This window comes from Lygodium microphyllum, chromosome 28 (assembly GCF_053477565.2).
Source record: "Lygodium microphyllum isolate KBCC chromosome 28, Lygodium_microphyllum_v1.1.10, whole genome shotgun sequence".
In the NCBI taxonomy this organism is placed as follows: Eukaryota; Viridiplantae; Streptophyta; class Polypodiopsida; order Schizaeales; family Lygodiaceae; genus Lygodium; species Lygodium microphyllum.
In genome coordinates, this window is record NC_141162.1 from 118,513,966 (window position 1) to 118,535,762 (window position 21,797).

Here is a 21,797-nt window from a genome sequence, read left to right on the forward strand (position 1 = left end):
GGAACGCAAGAGTGAAGTGTTGATGCAGAAAGCGTTTAATGCGAACTCCACTCTGTTTCTCTCCACATTCTTAGCTTGATTTGAGTTCTAAGCTCAGTTCCAGGCTATTCTATGGTCTTTCTGAAGGTCTGTGTTGCGTTTTCTATTCAGCTCTAAGTTCGATTGGTCTCTGAGGTTCTAATGGTCAAACTGGGTCTTGGGGGTGTTCAAGGTTGTGTCCTGGGGGTCAGGTCTGTGGCAGGGTCAACTAAAGATCCTTATTTTTCCTTTTGGCAGGATGGTCCGATTCTGGGAATCGAACAGGGCTGGTCCGACTCTAGTAGTTGGACGGTCCGATTCTTGCAGTCGGATAAGGCTGGTCCGACTCTAGTAGTCAGACGCGTCGGGTCTGATTCCTAAAGTCTGATGGTCCGACTATGATGGGCGGTCCGAGTGCCACGTGGCATGTCCAATCAGACTATCTGATTCTGGGAATCGGACAGGGCTAGTTCGACTCCCTCAGTCAGACAGTCCGACTTCAGGACTCGGGTGGTCCGATTTTGGGAATCGGATCACTGGGACCTGGTCTGACTGCGTCTGGCGGTAGGCGCGATTTCGATGCGTTTCGATCCCACTTAATGCCTGCCACACACAATCACAAGAGACTTTCCAAATATGATTAGGGCACTACTAAGAAGCACCAGACTCACCTGGAGTAGCACAACTCGATGGCACCCAGAATCTTGATAGCGCTCCCTCTTCCTAGCAACCAGAAGCTCTCTCTCTCTCTCTCTCTCTCTCTCTCTCTCTCACAAAGCTAACCAGTGAAATGATGTTTGCCCTGGCCTCCCAAGCCTCTTAAGGTCCTTTCCTAGCACTGCAAAACCTTAAAGCCAGTAACCTTTTCCATGTTTTACCCATAAATTTGAATCTGGTCCCATGTTTTCCTGTTTCCAATAGCAGCCAAAACCTTTTGTTTTCTCTTTTCTTAGCCTAATCTAACCTTAATCTAGTGCAGCCAAAATGCAAAACAGAGATGCAGAATGGTAGTCCTACACTAATGCTTCCAATAAACCAAAACACTTACTCGTTTCACGGATTAAAGCCTCCTAAATCTCCTAGCTATCTCGAGCACCGGTTCGGGCTGCAAACCCTACTTCTATGCTCGATTTGATGCGCGTGGCGCTCAAGGCTCAATTCCGTCGGTCCCGACAATGGAACCAAAATGAAGGGGAGCTACAAGCTCTACCCCGAGACCTACGGACCACTTATTGTTCAAGTGTTTCGAACCGAGCGGCCATGGCTACCTCTCACATAGCCGACGTGCAATGCCTACCTTACGGGTGTAGTGAGCTTACCTTGATGCTCGATCGAGTACCCTCCTCTTTCTTGCACACCGGTAACTCCACGATCCTTGAGGCAAGCTCAAGCAACCTCAATCCCTCTCCCATGAGCTTCATCCTCCATAGCCACGCGCGAGACAAGAGAAGAGAAGAGAGGAGGGGAAGATAAAGAGAGAAGATTGAGAGCTTCTTCTCCAAGATCCCTCACTCTCACACAATCACTCCCTCACTCCCTCACACTCTCTCAATCCCTCTCTCAAGCACAAGCAAGAAGGCAAGAAACAAGAGAAGAAGAAGAAGAAGCTTTGGCCACACACAAGAATGATCTTCTCATTCAATTTTTGAACTTTATATACATGCCCTACTTTTCATGGGCGGTCATCCCCTTTTTTACATGGCCGGCTATTAGCCTAGGCCCATTTCTCATTTCCCACCGTTCTAATCTATCCTATTCCCAACTAATGCATACAATTTGCACAGGAGTAAGCCAGGCGCTCTTTTACAAGGATTTGGGAGCGCTTTCACACTTAATGGTGCGCTTTTTACTCTTTTACTTTCCTTGGGCGACTCTAAGACTTTCTGAGGGCCGTGCCCGTGCTTTTAATTTTTTCAGGGTCTGGTTACCGGTTAAGGCACCTTTTTCTTCCTTTTGTCCTGCGCCTTTTGCTATTTCCTTTTTTCCATTTCCTGCTCCTGTGTGCTGCGGTAAACAACTTTGCCCATGTAATCTTATGCATGGAAGGGTCTTCTTTTGCAGCACTACACCTCTCAAATGTATAACACCTAGCAAAATTTGCCGTGATCTCCCCACACGATAAGAGTCCTAATATATCTTATGAAAGATCAATCTTTTGCAATCCTCAAACAACTCAGGCTATAGATGGTTCAAGCATATCCATTCTTTCAATATTGTAGCTTGAACATTGAGAGCCATTGTTCATCAGGGACATCAACATCGGTCAAGTTGTGAGTAACCTTCCATTCAAGGTTCAAGCCATACTCCTCATCTAGTTCTTGTGCTTTAAAGTATAATTTGGTAAGTACTAGGTACTCATCCCTTTTGTTTTTCCCTGGAATGCATAACCATCTAATTAGTTACTGCATGGCACCTGAAATTCATCCTATAACTAACTACATGTGATTATCTAAGTGATGATGTGACTGCTCACCCCTCATCCTTGTTGCTGGCCTGTTTTGCTATTGAGATGATGTGTTTTTTGTGCTCTCACCAAAGAAATTGACTATCCTCTTTGGCATTGAGCAATTGCTATGGGACTCACTCTCATTAGTGCGCATTATGTGCTAGTGACCTCATAGTAAATGGGGAAAATAAACTCTTGAAAGAGTGAAGCTTCACACCTCTAGTTGACACAAAAGATGCTAGGAAGCAGAACCCCAATGTATAATCTTCACTAAGCAAGAAGAATAGACCATTGAGAAAAAAAGAGAGACATAAATGTATAAGAATTGTAGGAGGCCCAAGCATCACATGGACATTTGACAGTTGTAATACGCCACAGCCTAAAATGCCCCCCCCCCCCAAATTTTAAAAAAAGTAATCGAAAATTTTTATTACTACCAACCCCCTTGTCGTCACACCGACAAGAAGAGGGAGTGGAGTTGGCAAATCGGAGATGATGTTGGCGGGGAGATGGAGTAGGAGATGATGAGGGAGGGGCAACTGCAGTTGACATGGATGTCGGGGGGAGGAGGCCACCTTATTCCCCCTTCCTCCCCTTCCTCCCCCCCCCCGCCCCCCCCTCCCCCCCCCCCCCCCCCGCGCCATTGACAGAGGAAGAGAGAGGGAGGGAAAGAATGAGGGGAGAAGAGGGAGAGAAAGAGGAGGAGGAGGAGGAGGAGGAGGAGGAGGAGGAGGAGGAGGAGGAGGAGGAGGAGGAGAGAGAGAGAGAGAGAGAGAGAGAGAGAGAGAGAGAGAGAGAGAGAGAGAGAGAGAGAGGAGAGGAGAGGAGAGAAGAAGAAAAAGAGAAGAAGAGAAGAAGAAGAAGAAGAGGAAGAGAGAGAGGGAGGAAGAAGAAGAGAATAAGAGTAAGAGAGAGGGAGAGAGAGAGAGGAGAGAGGAAGAGGAGGAGAAGAAGAAGGGAAGAAGAAGAAGAGGAAGAAGAAGATTGCAAAAGAAAGAAAGAGAGAAGAGAGAGAGAGAGGGAGGGAGATTCTTTCCCTTCCCCTCCTTAGAGGGTGACCATACGCGTTGTTTTTCTCCCCATCTCCTTGCGAGTTTAATCCTCATCTCCCCCTGAGTCTAATCCTTTCGAGAAGAATCACTCGGCACACCATCTCTTCAATGAGAGAAAAAGAGTGATTTATAGGCCCCAAAACGGAGGGAGACATGCATCAGTAGTAATCCTGCATCTAACAATGGAGCCACCGGCCAAGGTGTTTCTATGAATACGAATACAATATTGGGTATGGATAATTTATATCCAAATATCTAGGTACAAATTGCCATCTCTGCTATTCATTGAGGCAAAGGCATGCACATGAATTCATTTCAACAAGTAGCTTGAATTTATTTTTATGATAATTAATGAACTCATAAGGGATCATAAGTTAATTCTTTTTGCAACCATAGATGACCTTTCATAGATTTATGCATATGGCACATTGAGGTTCGCACAAACCCATGTACTCAAATACTTTGCATCCCTGTGCTACACGACAAAGTCATAGGTGGCATAAAAGAAGATATAAGGTTACTTAAGAGTTATGCACATAGACGGTGCATGCATGGGAGTGATATAACTTACACAAATGAACACTGTTTCCTAAAAGACCTAATTAAGGAAGCTGATTTTGAATGTCACACATAAATGTGATAGGAATTAAATAGATAACTAAAGAACACCCATTGAGGAAAGTGGGTGGGCAGAACCCCAATAGGTTTGTCCTACGGCAGGGTGGTCCCGGAGAACTGGGAGGCTTATCATGAGGTTTTACCAATGTCCGACCTTTAGGTATTGTTAAGTTAGGACCCGATTCATGCCGTCTTAGGGGAGCGGAATGGGACTATGCCCTACGGGTAGAGAGGTTGAGGAACGCATTCCTCTCATATCCCATTCTCTTTGAACTAAGTGCGGTATGGATCTACTTCGGATTGGGTATCTTTATATAAAGTAGGGTGTCCAAAACCCGATGCTGGAATGCTGTCAAGAGACATTGACCCCTAGGAACCTAGATTTTAGGTCGATCCTATTGGGTTCGACCGCGAACATTCCATTGCGAGGCGAACTCGAGAAACCCTAGGCGACAAACCCCAGAACATTCCGCGGGAGTGCCAAGGGGTGACGCTTAGATTCGTTTCTCGATGGACCGTTAAAACATGCTTGGACAGTTGATAGGCAGGCACATTATAGTTTGTATCAAAGAGAAACTTTGTAATGATATATGATTGAATAACGTATGGTTTCTAGGCATATCCTAAACAAAATAACCTAAGTGGTATGGGTTGATTGTTAGGCACCTTTCGCACCCATGAATGCTGACATGCAAGAGAAGAAATTCATTCTCAAGCAAATTAAGACCCGACAGGAAGAGGGAGTGGAGTTGACGAACGGGAGATGACGTTGTCATGCCACTATGCGCACACCGTGTAAAAAAAATCTAGAGTGTGGCTTCCTTTTAGATTTAGAGAGCCAATGCCACTTTAGGAATTAGTATTAGTGTCCATGGTTCAAAATATTAGATTTTTTTGGACAAGTTTTTAGTCAATTTTTGATATTCTAGATATTATCTCTTGTAAAAATCCATAAAACTATAGATAACTTCTAGATTAGGAGGACATGTAAAAGAAAGCATGTAGCTTTCAGCCAATTTGAGAGGATTTTATGTAAAAAAAAAAGAGATTAGCAAAATTGCCCGACGTACGATCGCTGTTTTCAGGCAGTGAATAGCACTCCGAAAGTGGGAGATGAAGAAGGAGTGATCTGGCAGGATTCTGGCCAGGTGTCCTAGTATTTAACCCCCCTTTCGGAGCCATTGGAAGCATCAGATTGGCGATCTGAGTAGCATAGAGGAATGTATTATTTTGTACACGTTTTTGTCTATTAGAGTTATATTTTCTTATAATGCTGAAAGAAACTGATAGGCTTCATCTCTGTTAGTATTCTTCTATATTTTCTGATTCTTTTTGGGAGTATTCTTCTACATCTTCAATCTCTTCGAACCCCTTCTCTTTTATCTATTCCTCTCCTTGAATCTACCTACATCCTATTGTCTCTTTTCTTCAAGAACTTGTCTTGAAACCTTCAACCCTTCTCTTATCTCTACCATCTCCGAAGTCTAAGCTCTTGAACCCCCATACATTCTTCTCTTGCCAAAACCCTGTGGTGACCTTCAACCCTACGCGCTGCGACATTGGTAAACCCGACGTGAAGGTCGGTGTAAGAGAACTCCAAGATGGGGGATTCTTCAGGAGATACTCTACAACAATTGGTGTGCATACTGCAGCAGACTTAGCAACAACAAATCCAAATGTTACAACAACAACAACAAAGGCAAGATGAAGAGAAGATTGATTCCACAACTATTAAGGCCTTAAAGGAAGTTAGGTGTGAATTAAAACAATTTAATGGTCAAAATGTCTCTGTTTTTATTCGCTTATATATTGAAAAAATGCTCTTCTTTGGTGTACCACAATATGCATGGAGCCGTTATTTTGCTAGACTAGCCAAGCATGGTCTTCAAGAAAGAATCCATGGTCTTTTTCAACAAGATGCGGATTTGGCTGCATTCAAAAAATCCCTACGCGAAGAATTCTTCTTAGAAGACTCTGGCCTAATGATGAAGAAAAGTTTCACTGAATAGGTTGAAAAACCCAACAAAGGTTTAGCTACAACAGCTCTATACCATGAGTTTGAAAGTAAATTTGGATAACTTGATGCTAAAGACCAACAAAGTATGGAAGGTCAAAGGATTGAATTATTCCTTAAGGCTGCAGATCCCATTCTGCAAGAGAAGCTTGCTGATTGTCTAGAAGATGCTACATCCGAATAAAGAGTCAAGACTGCATGGATAGATGTTACTGATGCAGTTAACATGATTGCTCGAAGAGAGTGGATGCGATTAAGATTGGGCTCTACTTCAACTTCAACAACTCCATTGATGGAGCTTATTTCACCTTCAAAATCTCCTAATCCTTTGACTAATCAACCAACTCTTTCTTCTTCTATTCCTTCTAAAAATGATGTAATGGATGAACTCATTAAAAGCATGCATGACCTTCATCTGAATCTTACAGAAATTAGTTCCAAAGTAGAGAAGTTGGATGTCAAAGTCGAAAAGCGAGGATGAGCATCAACTCAAAGACCCATGAGAGAAGGCTTTAAGAGGCACTGTATTTGGTGTGACAGCCAACAATATGACAAGAGGGAGTGTTCTACCTTCCGTGAGGCTGAAGCACAGAAGCTCGTCTTTTGGAAATACGAAAAAATGCATGCGGCTGAAACTGGTCTTCCACTGGAGCCAAATTTTGGCAATGGTGGAATGAAGAAAAGATTAGAAGATTTAGCTGTAAAGAATGCCAATGCAGCAATTGATACAGCTACCTATGGGCTGCAAATTGAGCTAATTAAATCAAGTTTGAAAGCATGTAAAGCTAATGTGTAATCTAAGGTATGGATGCATGCACCAGATCAAATGGAACGTGGTAAAGCATCCAAAGAAGATTTGGCTAAAGCCAGTCAATATATTCGAGGAATAACTGATTGGAAAGAACTAGTAGATTCTTTTTCTACCTTTGCACATTTGGCTGACGTCAATCATAAAGAAGTCTTGATTGAAGAAAAGAGAAGAAAAGAAGATGAACCAGGGCCTTCCTCTTCTGGCCCTTTGAAACGGGTAACTAGAAGAATGCCTAAACAACCAAAGCTTGCTGAAATTATAACCCCAGTTCAAGAGATGGAAGATGTGTCACGAACAAAGAAGACCGAAGGAAAGAAGAAAGGCAAGCAGCCAAGCTACAAATTGTAGTCTGACATAGAATCTGCTGATCTCAAACGAGTCCTAGAAGAACGAATTCTAGGAAGTAAAATTGAATTCACCTTAGGCGAAATTCTTGAAATTGCCAAACGTGAATTCCATGATGTAATTATTAATGTAATCAAAAGGAAAAGACAATATGTTGGTGATGAAGCTGAAGAAATAATGCATGTTTTTTTGCAAGTTCTTTGAGGTTTTTGTGCAGAATGAAGAAAAGTTGACTTCACAAGGAATTCAACTTGAAGCAGTTAAAGAATTAATTGCAGCAATTGAAGCTGAAGATAAAGAAAACATGAATGCAAAAATTAAAGAAGTGAAAGCTAAAAATGTAACGATTGGCTAGTCCAAACCAGTTGGGCAGCCCACCTCTCAAAAAGAAGGCCAATCACAGCACATGCATGAGGAAGAAGAGGCTCGGTTCATTCCAAGCAGTCACTACTCCCGTACGCATTGGGCAAGAGCAACAATGGAGACAGTCGTCAAAATTGGAGAAAAAGAAACACCATGTATTGTACTCTTAGACCATGGCTCGAAGATAGACGTCATGGCAAGGAGTCTCTATGAAAGTGGCAGATGGCCCATAGATGTTGATCCAGGTTGGCGAATGAGAGCTGCAAACTACTCTTCTGGAGAGTTATATGCTGCAAGTCCTAATGTGCAAGTAACTATTGGAGACATAAAATAAAATTTTCACTTTTTTGTTCAAGACTCTTGTAGTTACCCTATCATTCTTGGGCAACCTTACATTTCTGAAGCCCGCTTGGAAACAAAAGCTCTTGCTGATGGTTCTTCCTACGCTCGAATCCAAAGCAAGGATAATGAATGAGCTGTCCAATTTCTTACTGTGTGTGTTAACCATCATCGAAACAGAGATCGATTGCGTGATTATCTTGTGTCTCCTAATGCCCGAGAAATCAAGGGTTTTCGGGCTGCACTACTATAAAGGGAGGATGGTAGTGTGTCATGTAAAAGTATTGAACCTCCTTATGCTACAGAAACTGTGTCTCTAGCAAATTTGTATGTATGTACAGCCAATAGTAAGGGCTGTTATAAGTCTCTTCTTGCCATGACTAAGACTAAAAGAAAATATTTATGTCATGTAAAAAGGGAGCTAAAAACTTATGACATGATGGCTGAAAAAGGGAGCTGAAAACTTATGACATGATGGACAACAACAATTATGCCAATTGAAGAATCTATTCTCACATGGAGTCTTCTACCTTGGGAGGAAGGCATCGATAGAGAAGAGTTGCTGACTTTGCGCATATGGTAGCTAGAAAGAAGGCCTAAAGATGTTCAAGCAACTATTGAGAAGCTAAAGACAACAAGACTAAAGAACAAAAGAAGATTTGATAAACGATATCGACTTTGGCCAAGAGCAATTCAAGAAAATGATTGGGTGCTTGTCTATGACAGTAGCCTAGACAATCAATATAGTGCTTCTAGGAAGATGGTAAAGCGTTGGTTTGGTGCATATGTGGTAAAGGTCGTTCATGACAATGCCACATATTCATTGGCTGAATTGGATGGAACAAGCATGAAGATACCCATAGCTGGAAAAAGAATCAAGCTCTTCAAACAAAGAGAAAGTTCAACATACGAGCTAGAAGACTTGAACATAATTCAAGAGCATGAAGACATAGAGGAAGAAGAAGAGGCAGAAGATGAAGACATTGACATGGCAGAAGATACTTCTTTTGACATTGCAAATCCGTAAGACTTTGGCACATGCTAGAGGATGTGCAGGTTAGGAGGGGGTGGATGTTGTGCCGCTACGCACACACCGTGTAAAAAAAATCTAGAGTGTGGCTTCCTTTTAGATTTAGAGAGCCAATGCCACTTTAGGCATTAGTATTAGTGTCCATGGTTCAAAATATTAGATTTTTTGGACAAGTTTTTAGTCAATTTTTGATATTCTAGATATTATCTCTTGTAAAAATCCATAAAACTATAGGTAACTTCTAGATTAGGAGGACATGTAAAAGAAAGCATGTAGCTTTCAACCAATTTGAGAGGATTTTATGTAAAAAAACAGATTAGCGAAATCCCGCGACGCGCGATCGCTGTTTTCAGGCAATGAACAACACTTCGAAAGTGGGAGATGAAGAAGGAGTGATCTGGCAGGATTCTGGTCAGGTGTCCTGGTATTTGACCCCCCTTTCAGAGCCATTGGAAGCATCAGATTGGTGATCTGAGCAGCATAGAGGAAGGTTTTATTTTGTACACGTTTATTAGAGTTATATTTTCTCATAATGCTGAAAGAAACTGACAGGCTTCATCTTTGTTAGTATTCTTCTATATTTTCTAATTCTTTTTGGGAGTATTCTTCTACATCTTCAATCTCTTCGAACCCCTTCTCTTTCGTCTATTCCTCTCCTTGAATCTACCTACACCCTATTGTCTCTTTTCTTCAAGAACTTGTCTTGAAACCTTCAACCCTTCTCTTATCTCTACCATCTCCGAAGTCTAAGCTCTTGAACCCCCATACATTCTTCTCTTGCCAAACCCCTATGGTGACCTTCAACCCTATGCTTTGCGACATTGGTGAACCCGATGTGAAGGTCGGTGTAAGAGAATTCCAAGAAGGGGGATTCTTCAGGAGAGATACTCTACAACAATTGGTGCGCATACTGCAGCAGACTCAACAACAACAAATCCAAATGTTACAACAACAACAACAAAGGCAAGAGAAGAGAAGATTGATTCCATAGCTATCAAGGCCCTAGAGGAAGTTGGGCGTGAATTAAAACAATTTAATGGTCAAAATGTCTCTGTTTTTATTTGCTTATATGTTGAAAAAATGCTCTTCTTTGGTGTACCACAACATGCATGGAGCCGTTATTTTGCCAGACTAGCCAAGCATAGTCTTCAAGAAAGAATCCATGGTCTTTTTCAACAAGATGCTGATTTGGCTACATTCAAAAAAGCCCTACACGAAGAATTCTTCTTAGAAGACTCTGGCCTAATGACGAAGAAAAGTTTCACTGAATGGGTTGAAAAACCCAACAAAGGTTTAGCTACAACAACTCTATACCATGAGTTTGAAAGTAAATTTGGACAACTTGATACCAACAAAGTATGGAAGGTCAGAAGATTGAATTATTCCTCAAGGCTGTAGATCCCATTCTGCAAGAGAAGCTTGCTGATCGCCTAGAAGATGCTACCTCTGAATCAGGAGTCAAGACTGCATGGATAGATGTTACTAATGCACTTAACATGATTGCTCGAAGAGAGCAGATGCAACTAAGATTGGGCTCTACTTCAACTTCAACAACTCCATTGATGGAGCTTGTTTCACCTTCAAAATCCCCTGATCCTTTGACTAATCAACCAACTCTTTCTTCTTCTGTTCCTTCTAAAAATGATGTAATGGATGAACTTATTAAAAGCATGCATGACCTTCATCTGAATCTTACAAAAATTTATTCCAAAGTAGAGAAGCTGGATGTCAAAGTTGAAGAGCGGACAAGTATCAACTCAAAGACCCATGAGAGAAGGATTTAAGAGGCACTGTATTTGGTGTGACCTTTAGGCTTTAAGAGATTTATAATAAGGTTTTACCAACGCCTGACCTTTAGGTATTGTTAAGTTAGGACCCGATTCATGTTGTTTTAGGGGATTAGAATGGGACTATGCCCTATTGGCAGAGAGGTTCAGTGGCGCATCCCTCTCGTTTCCCATTCTCTTTAAACCAAGTGTGGTATGGATCTGCTTCGGATTGGGTATCTTTGTATAAAGTAGGATATCCAAAACCCGACACTAGAATACTGTTAGGAGACGTTGACCCCTAGGAACCTAGATTTCAGGTCGATTCTAGTGGGTTTGGCTACAAACATTCCGTTGTGAGGCAGACTCGGGAAACCCTAGGCGACAAACCATAGAACATTCCATGGGAGTGCTGGGCGGGGACGCTTAGATTAATTTCTCCACGGACCACTTAAATGTGCTTGGACAGCTGATAGGCAGGCATGTTACAATAGTAATTTAATCACATGGGTAACCGTGTTGTTTGATACGTACAAACCTCAAAGCTCTATCATCACATGGATGTTCAAGAATCTAATCATGTGGGTAGCTATGTCTCTATGCAAGCTTCACTTCTTTTGATATTTTTTATTCCATTTTAATTTCAACTTTGTGTTACATGGGTTTCTTTGAAGGCATAAAAAGAGATACAAAACTCCCTCTAAGTTGGTGAGAAATAACCAAAAGGCAAAACCTAAAATGGGCACAATCTCTATGAAGTAAAATAAAATAAGAGATGCTATAGAGGTTTGCGATATCTTGAAAAGACCAAAGCATTTTTGTACAACCAAATGTGCCAAAGTTATACTCCACTAATGCACGTCCTTTGTAGATCGAGGAGGTTATTTGCATAGTAGGCTAGAGTATATCCTTTTGCTCACCCACCATTAGGGGACCTTCAGTTTACTTACACCATCACCATGTCATAATTGATCAAATGTCCTTCCTTGAATTTATTTTTGGTGACCCTATAATGGCAGCATGATCCCTTTCTCTGCTTCTTTGCATGTGGCTCTTTGTAGCATTGTGTTGGTGCTTGTACCAACATCCATGGGATACAGTAGCTTGGAGTCATCATAGCTCAAGAAGCACTATAACCAGATTCTCCACACACACACACACAAATAGAAAGGTATGGATCTTCTTGTTGCAACATGTCTAAATAGTGAGCTTGGTTCTTTTTTGGGGGTAGGGAGAGAGAGAGAGAGTATGTGTGTATGTGAGAGAGAGAGCATAGCATGAATAATGAGTAGGTCATGCATACAACTTATTTAAGGAGAGAGAGAGAGCATGCTACAATTTCTATTGTGGTAGCAAGGAGAGAGAGAGAGAGAGAGAGAGAGAGAGAGAGAGAGAGAGAGAGAGAGAGAGAGAGAGATATATATATATATATATATATATATATATATATATATATATAGAGAGAGAGAGAGAGAGAGATGTTGAGTCGTAACCTCGACCCCTCCCTCTTAGCCTTGCCACATCCACAATTAGTTGCAATAGCTCTCAAGCCATGGTACTTAAGTCCTTAAAGTTTAAATATTATAATCCTTTCATTTCTTTAAAAAAACCTCTTCTAGCCAATGGAGTCGTAGCATAGTGGTTTTGGTGCATGGGTTGAGTTTCACCAAGGGCACAATTGCCACCTTCCTCAAGTTCCATAAAGAGAGAGTTAATATAGGCTTGAGCATATGCTTAAGCTCTATCCCAAAGACATCTAAAAGTTACATAAAGAGAGAGGGAGAGGGTTGATAGGATCTTGAGGACACGCTCAAGCTCTTTCTCACTATCTTGCCAACCTCCCCCAAAAGAAAGAGAGGGTTAATACATGCTTGAGCACACAGTCAATCTCTATCCCAAGAACACATCATATAGAGAAGAGATGGTTGATATAGTCTTTAGCATGTGCTAAAGCACTATCTCAAAAAGGATATCTCAAAGACAGAGGAGAAACTAAGTCTATGTCTTACCAATCTTATCCCCCAAGAAGAGCACATTGATACAAGTTTGTATGCTAAAGCTCTGTCTCATAGGCACATCAAAAAGTCATATCAAGAAGAGAGGGTTGATACAAGCTTAAGTGTAGCTCTCACAATGTTTATCATTGGCAACTCAATATGAGATATTTCCAAAGATAACTTAAAGTCAAGATTGATACTAGCTTGACCAAGCTCTATTATCTCACTTTCTTTTCAATCTCCCATTAGTGGGAGTTTGAGGTCATTTTTTGGCCTTTTAGCATATAGAGAGAGAAAGTGCACTCCACCAATGATGAGAAGACTTCAGTGAGGAAACTTTTTTTCAAAAATCATTTTTTTGTATTCTCAAAAATCAAATTTAGCATTTTTTATATTATTAGTTTTATTAAATTGAGTAGAGGAATTGTTGCTTTCTAGTAGTAAAGCAGAGTATTGCCATTTTCCAATGGTATGTTTTGTGGTCATATTTCAACTATTTCTCTTATTGAGGGAAAAAAAGGTAGTGGAAGCCTCTCCTCATTTGAAATCTTGGAGTACTCAATGCTCATTTCCTCTTTCTTTCCTCCAATTTACACCCTTTGAAGTTTCCATTTGTTTTCTCTCCACTCAGCAGCACGTTTCTATCCTCCATCTTTCTACTCCATGGAGTCATCTTCTCGGTGCAGAAGACCTAGTGCTTCCATCAAGTCCATAGTCACTTTCAATATCCTCAATGAGTAGGACAAGTGGGTTCCCCTCGACCACAATGAAACGAAGTTGGATAATCATGCAGTGAAGAAAGTGGAAAAGATCTTTGATAGCCAACCCTTTTTTATCATGTTGAAAGGGAAAGGTAATAGATTTTATGCTTGGTGGCTCCAAGAAGACAATCGAAGAAGTGCATGTACAGCATGTTTTCATGCATAAGGAGCTTCACCTTGAACCCACTACCTCTAATCTCCCTCTCCATAGATCCAACTATTGGTGCATCTACTTTTTGGTATGAATGAAGGTTTGTGTTTCTTATTCACCTTGTAACTGACAAGACCATTTGATATTAACAAACTTGTATCCATCAAGTGTCCAAGAGTGATAGCCAGTAGAATGTGTGGTAGATGTTCTAGATGTCATTCACGTCTATGTTGGCAAATACTTTTACAAGAGGAGGATCAAAGCATCATTGGCTAAGAGGGGAATATTCTTTTATGACCATTTTTACATATCACCTCCCTTTGGTGGCCAATGGGGAGCCTTGTTCAGCCTTCCCCTTCCAAATCTCAAAAGCAAGGAGTGGCCATTACCAGATTCTAGAATAAGAGAGAGTTACATGTGCAAAATATTTTGCAAGATGCAGAGATGCATAAAGCCCAACATTTCAAGTAGTCAAAGCAAAATATCCACTTTTATGTCTATAGCTATATTTGTGGACTTCTTCTCCAATAGTGAAGTCAAGAACCATATTCCTAGTGAAGGGCCCATATGCAAATAGTATCCTAGAGTTTGTGGATGTAGGTTGGGATACAAAGGTACAACATGGAATCACCTGCAAGGTGCAACTAGATTCTATTTTCTACAAGTACATGATTGCCACTCAAAACTTCATCATGACATTTTTGTATAGAAGAAGACACCATGTTTGTGGGAAATTGGCACCACTAGACCAAGACATGAGGGAGTTTTCTAGAAATTTATTACAAGATATTGAGGCTTGGCTAGATGGTAAAATTTTGATCATTATAAAGATAGGGTCAATGTGCACATTATGACAATGGAGGATGGGGTTGCACAATGAAGACATCCAACTTTCTACTTCGTTTAGCTTCTCTATTGATAATAAAAAGATACATTGCTATTTGCATCGTTTATCTTGCTTTACATTCACATGATCAAAGGAATTATTTGTGTCACTTTATCTCTAACTACTCTCTTGATATTTACTAGGTCCCAATAAGAAAAGAAAAGAGATTCACATGTACATAGATAGCAAACAATGATGTGCATCTACAATGCCATTAGAAGCCTAGCATAGCTACCTCTAAGGACTACACAGTTATAGGATAGCAGGCACCTACTTGCAAGATTCAAGGAGATACACCTAAAATCAAGGCTTGGACTGTGAAAAAAAGATACATGTTATCATTGCCTAAGAAGTCCATGTGTACTCAATAATCATGAAATGAAGCTAGCCTCACTCCTATAAAGAGATACAATTGCTACAACACCAGTGTGACAGAGATAGACAAAGGCAAAGAGTGAGAATACAGAAACAAAACAAAAGTTATATACACATAAAGTAGAATAGGCTGAAGTTTAAGTATCACAATCCATATTTTGATAGCACATTTCTTAGCTCTCAACACTTATTTTATATCTAGAATCATTCCATATTTCTATCCAAGATTATCTTTATTACTAATGGTTTTCTCTATCCCAGGATAGCAAAATTGGTAGTTTTTGGTTCTTCCTTAGTATCATTACTATTTGTCTCATTGTACCATTATTGTTAGTCTTGGTACTTTCGAGTACCAAATTTGGTAGTTCCATAGTACTTTTTTGTGGCATATGGATACTTTCTATACATGATAAATAGGTTCATAAATGTAGGTTTCTTGTGCCTCATTTGAGTAATCTCTCATATCAGTGTGCACTAGTCTACGTTGAGCCATGAGAAAATCACATTAGCCACCAAATTTCAACACCCTACACTTGGAGGGTCACGACAAGAGATATGGGGACCATTGCCCTAGGGAGGTGCCTCTCTCACTCAATCTGGTGACCCATACGGTGTTCAATGCACATGAAGATCAACAACAAGTGAAGTGGGGGCCCTTTAGCCTAGGGAGGGGCCTCCTTCACTTGGCGGTGACCCCCCCTCGTGGGGTTCACTACACACAATGAGCACTTCAATCACGGGGGATTCACTAGTAGTAATAAGGAGATGTCACCTGCGTGCAAGAAATATATGAAAATACCCCTTATCTACCCCCTATTTATGGGACCTTACCTTATAAAATGTATCTCCCTTCCCTTAAATAAACCCCCCTCCCTTACACTCATGTGGTACCATATGGTGAACCTTAGTGGACCTCTCGGGATTTCAATTAGCCCAGCTAAAATCAAAATGAAGTAGCCTTTTTAGAATTATAAACACATGCATTTTAATTAAAGGTAAATGTTTCACAGGGTTTTTATACTCAACAATCAAATAAATATTAACAAGTATAGAAATACATATGAGAACCTTTTCTTTTTTTTTCTTATTGCATTTTCATTTCCATTTACAAAGTGGAGAACGAGCATTGAACAATTACAACAAAAATTCCTTGAAAGCCAGATTCAAGGGTCTCCTCAAGGGTAGGGGCCAAATCTTCGAGAGCAGGCTTGGTTGCAAGTGCAACTTGGTTGTCTGCGAGGAAGGCAAGGTTATCCTTGGGGTTTTCATAAGGATGGGGGGAAGGTTGTGGCTGGGGCTAGGAGGATTGGCATGCTTCCTCCATGTCATAGCAAAGAGCTTCCAATATGTGCGGTCTCCTCTCCACCACGTATGACCTGCTCTCTACAACCTGTCTTAAATTGACCCATTGACGAACTTCTTCCATGGCCTCCTCGTGACCTTATATGGTAGCTACCACCTCTTCTAGATCCCTTATCTACTCTTATTCCTACTCATGTATCCTCTACAATCTCTCTGTCTCACAAACTCATCTCTCTATAATACCTTCTTTCTATGGTGCTCGACAATCATAAATGCAAAAAATTGAATGGCAGTGACTTTTAATTTCTTGACTTCAAACTCTGAGTAGTTTCTCATATCAATATCATGTACCAAATAAGAAATTACAAACTACAAGCTTCAACTAGCAAAACAGGCTTGCATAATAAAAACCACTCACATTTGGAAGACTATATATAACCGTCAAAAGGAGAAGGCCATTGAGGCACCTCCTCCATCCACTACTAATGTCTCTAGGGCCCTATTGTGTGTGACCTGCAAAATCATTGTATTTAGATTACATAAAAGAGTTGCTACAAAACAAACACCCTCCATACATGCCACAAGTTTGCACCTAGCCCTAGAGACACAGGTGAAGTTAGTTTAGGGTCGACACCTTCAAAGGGCAGGAGCCAAATCTCAAAGGAGAGATGTAGATACTTACTCTTAGATGGTAGCCCCTACCAATAGTATTTATAAAATAAAATTTATTTTAATGTAGGTCATACAATATTAGACTTCCATGAGAGTTACTCAACTATCAAAGAAGACAAATGTAATATTCTCACCACAATGCTTCATATCAAGAAACGAATTTGAGCTTGAGACATTTTTAAAATTACTTGTCGAGCTGTCACATAAGTCATCGCACGTAATTTTCTTGATATCGAGTCATCTCGCATTCCACAATCCAACACAAGAAGAAGCCTCAATGTTCCCAACCAACAAAAAGCAAAAACGCCTTGTAAATAATATTATGACGGCTTGATTTATATTAAATGGAATCGAGTCGTAATATTAAATGGAATTGAAGCATTGATTTCATGACCGCAAGATAATTCGCAAAAGCCTCAATCAGTAGATGAAGAATGCGCAAGAATGAGCATGATTTTGAGTAAGTTAAGTATCAAAGAGTATGACATGACTTTATATACTAGATAAGTCATAAAGTTACTAGGCCAAAACCCACAAGAAGAAGTCATTTTGAAGAAAAAAAGATATTTTTGAAAAAATAGGCCAAAATGCATGACGTTTTTGACGCATGGAGGGAGAGAAAGCATTAAAAAATCATCCCCATGCCACCATCCAATAGGTAAGCAATCACAATGAATATTTAACAAAGCTCAATTGGCTCTTAACGAATAACCAAATGAATCAGTCAATTGCATGCTCCCCCTCATACCTATAAGTACACCCCTTCTCCTTTTAAAAAAAAGCAAGAAGAAAGACCTCTTGATGATGGCAAAATTTCTCTACTGCTCTTATCCATTGAAGCTTGAGCCTTGAAAGAGAAAAATAATCCTCCCTTCTACCTCATTTTTATTTTCTCTACCCCTTGCTACGCCTTCGTCCCATATGACCATATTGCTAAGCGAAACACTAGCAAAATTTTTCTGGACGACCATCAACTCTCCCTGAACTACCACGTCAATTTTGCCTGACATTCGATGGCTTTGTGAGGTCATAGAAATTAAAAAAGCACATTTGAAGCAAGGAAAGCAAGGAGCGTGGTCAATGGAGAAAACGATGTGGTAGGACTTGGTGAGACCCCTGTCATAGCAAACTTGAGAGAGGTAACATCTTGTCGGTTTGGAAAAAACTAATATTTTACAAGCTTATCGCTTTATTTGGCTTTAAACGATTATAAACACATTCTAATGAAAATGCATATGAACTATCGAGTAGGAAAATGACCTAAGTAATATAATAATTAAATATTTAATGAAAAGACTCTTTCACTTGGAAAAGGATTATATGCTTATCATTAAGAAAATATTTTAATTATGGTTTATTTCGTGATATTTATTGTTATTTAATTAAAGATGCATGTGATCATAATAATAAAAAAATGGTAGACTTTGTTAGGGAAGTGAATATTTTATCATTTTCCCCTAAAAGTGACTATCTCTATTTCATTTTTCTAATGATAGATAGATGCATATGAATTTTATAATAATGATGGAAAATCATTTAGATAATATCATAAAATAATCAAAGCATTAGATCAACAAAAAATTGTATAGAAAAATATATAGTAGACGCATATAAATTAAGTACATGAAAATATAATTTGATGTCTGAAAGATGAAAGAAAATTTGCACTTATGATTTTTGCATTGCTTGGAATACATTTTTTAGAAAAAAAATCAGCATTGCACTTAGGATATAGCCAAAAGAAAATTGTTCTTTTTAGATAACGCTGAAAGTTCGACAAATGGTCAGATATCGTCGATTAAACCATAGAATATGAGTAAAATAAAATAAAAATTATTTTCTTACTAAAAATACACATAATGTTAGTATTGATGATTATATTAGTGAGAGTGTCAATATCATGAGTTGACCCGCGTGTAAATCAGTGAGATAACCTAACCTAAAATATCAAGAATGTTAAAGTGAAAACAACTATGAAATACTCGACAACCCTAAAACTATAAGTATTAGGAAATTAAATAAATATCAGAAGTCTATTGGCCTTGTTGGACATTGATAAGAATTTGTCGATACAAATTCTAAAAACGGACTTGGAAAAGCATTTGAAATCCTACTAAGTGCGGGTTAGGGTAGCACAATGCATGAATTGGCTGTCATAGGCATAAATGGCCATATTATCTTTTAGGACAGAAATACCTAATTTTTCATAAGGATAAAATAGACTTCTCATAATTAATTAGATTCATGAAATAACTTGAGAACTTATTTCTAATAGTATGAAATGAAGACACTTTGCACTTTATCGATTGAGATATAACTCCACTACTTCAAACCATCCATCCATGAGACTTTGTCATCTTGTAGGGGATGCAGTAGTAGTGGGTTAAGACAATAGATAGATCTCTAAATCTCTAGTGGTAGCAATGATATTACATAGCTATCAAATGCAAGGGGTATGAAAATAGATTATTAAGGCAACATACCAATGAGATCAATGATTGAGATGCCTAAGAAATAAAAAGTTAAAAATCACTATTGAAGGGTAAGAAGGATGGATTCGATCAACTCATCATCATTAGGGCAAGCAAGCACTCCAATGTCCACTGCATCCAGCTCCACAACCTGCTACTACTCTCTCAAAGATATAACTATCCTAGAGGGGGCTACTACCTCCCCCATTGCCCTACTGTGAGCACTAGTTGAGGACAAGGTTGAGTTGGTTATCGTGGGCAAGCTCATCCTCCATTGGAACCACTAGATGTCAAGGAGTTGAGGTGGAGACTAATGTGCAAGAAAGTGTTGGTGAGTGTTGATTATTTAGGTCATCACACCTAGTGTAGCCTCTTTGTATGGAGCAGTTGGGACAAGGGAAATGCAATCGATCTACGAGAAGGGACTGAATTCCATAAGCATAGTGGTGAAAAGTGCTACCTATCCAAAAGACTATAAAGCATTGTACTTGCCTATCATTTGAATGTAATGTGAAAGCAACCCTCCCACGAATAGAAAGAACCACAAAATCGAGGACAAAGCATACAAAATCTATGTGCATGGCTCTACCATTAATCTCAAAATTGAAAAGAGACCATAAATCTCTCTCTTAATAATGAATAAATTTGTCACCTTCATCCATAGCTTCAACCATTATGAAAGAGAAAAAGGGAAAAGAGGAAATTTTGCACAAAAGATAGAGGAGAGAGGAGAGAGAAAGATTGGCACCATAAAGAGAGAATGTGTGTCTTGGAAGAAATGAGAGAGAGAGAGGCACATAATTAGTCGTGCAGTCCACCCCACCTTTTCCCCAAAAGACACAAAACCCTTCATATTATTATTATTTTTTTTAAATTTTTTTGATACATTTGTATTTGTAAGGCTTTAGCCTTTACATTTCAATGCTTTCTAACCTTTTTAGAAATGCATGTATATACACATTTTGTACATATCATTTATCTATGATGGATGTGGATGTGGATGTGGCCCCCTCATATCTCTATCTCTTTTTGGTGATTTTGCAACAAGTTATTATTATTCTCTTGAAAAAAAAATGAAAATATGATGCATGCTTGGATTCTTTTGTGCCTTGTTTTTGAGCTTATTTGGGTGTCATCATATTCCTCCCACACTAAAACGTGAAACGTCCTCGCGAACCTTGTCAGAGAAGAACCACTGTCTAATACCAAAACACTTCCCAAAAATTTTAGTAAAACAACTTTGATTACAAGGCCTAGCCATGATAGGGTATAGGAATCCAAATCCATGACCACCAGAGTAAGGGAACTCCTACCTATGTCACACTCCCACATTGAAAAGCTTGCATAGTCTTCAAAGGATAGGGTTCAATCTTTAACATGGCATCATGAGAATAGCTTCTCCATTCTAACAGGGAAAAGAATAATGATTCCATATTTATGTAGCTCAAAGGGTGAGGGAAGTAAGAGACTACTGTTGATAAATGAGTCTTTTTAGGTACTCTCAAGTTAGACTTTTGTCTCATCTTTTGAAGGCTAAAGGAAGCCATCTGTTGGAAGATAGAAATGTAACAAATCTAGTAAGTTACACGCTATGAGACAAAGGGGTTATTGAGGAGATATGAGAAATCTAGATTTTTGTGAAGGATTGAAAGGGGTTTGAGTGGTGGAGAAAAATGATGTGAGAGAAATCCATTGGGGAGACAAAGGAAGGAAGGAAATAAGAAGCACATATGGATAGCTGGTGAATTAACTTTAATGTTAAAATTAATGTCTTCATTGTTTTCTTAAGTTAAGGTTTTGGGCATAAGCAAATAAAAGAAAAAAATATATGATATCACTTTGCAGATATGGAAATCTCGTGAACATGCTACGATAGGGTGGGAGAAAAACATAGAACCTCAAAAGGAACACCAAGAAAATAGGGTTTCTACTATGAGAAAATCTATCTTGTATCATCAAAAACCATATTTTTCATCTTTTATATGTCCACAACAAAGAAAACATCAGGAACAAGAAATCTTCACACAGCTTCATAAAAACAATTCTCCCATGGCTTTAACTTTGACAAAATCCATCATTCTCTTCATATTTCTCACAGAATTCTTTAATAGACATTGAAAACATAAAAGAATACTCCACTTTGAATGGAAATATGTCACATATGATTCATCTTCAAAGTTTCCATGGCTTTCTCTCACAATCTCTCATATGTAGATACATTGTTTGGCATAGAATTGGCTATCTCTGACTCTCTCTCTCTCTCTCTCTCTCTCTCTCTCTCTCTCTCTCTCTCTCTCTCTATAGGACATCATCTCCTCACTATAATACTAAATAATCACTCATAATAATCCTTCTTTGGTCGTGGATGCCTCTTCCAAGG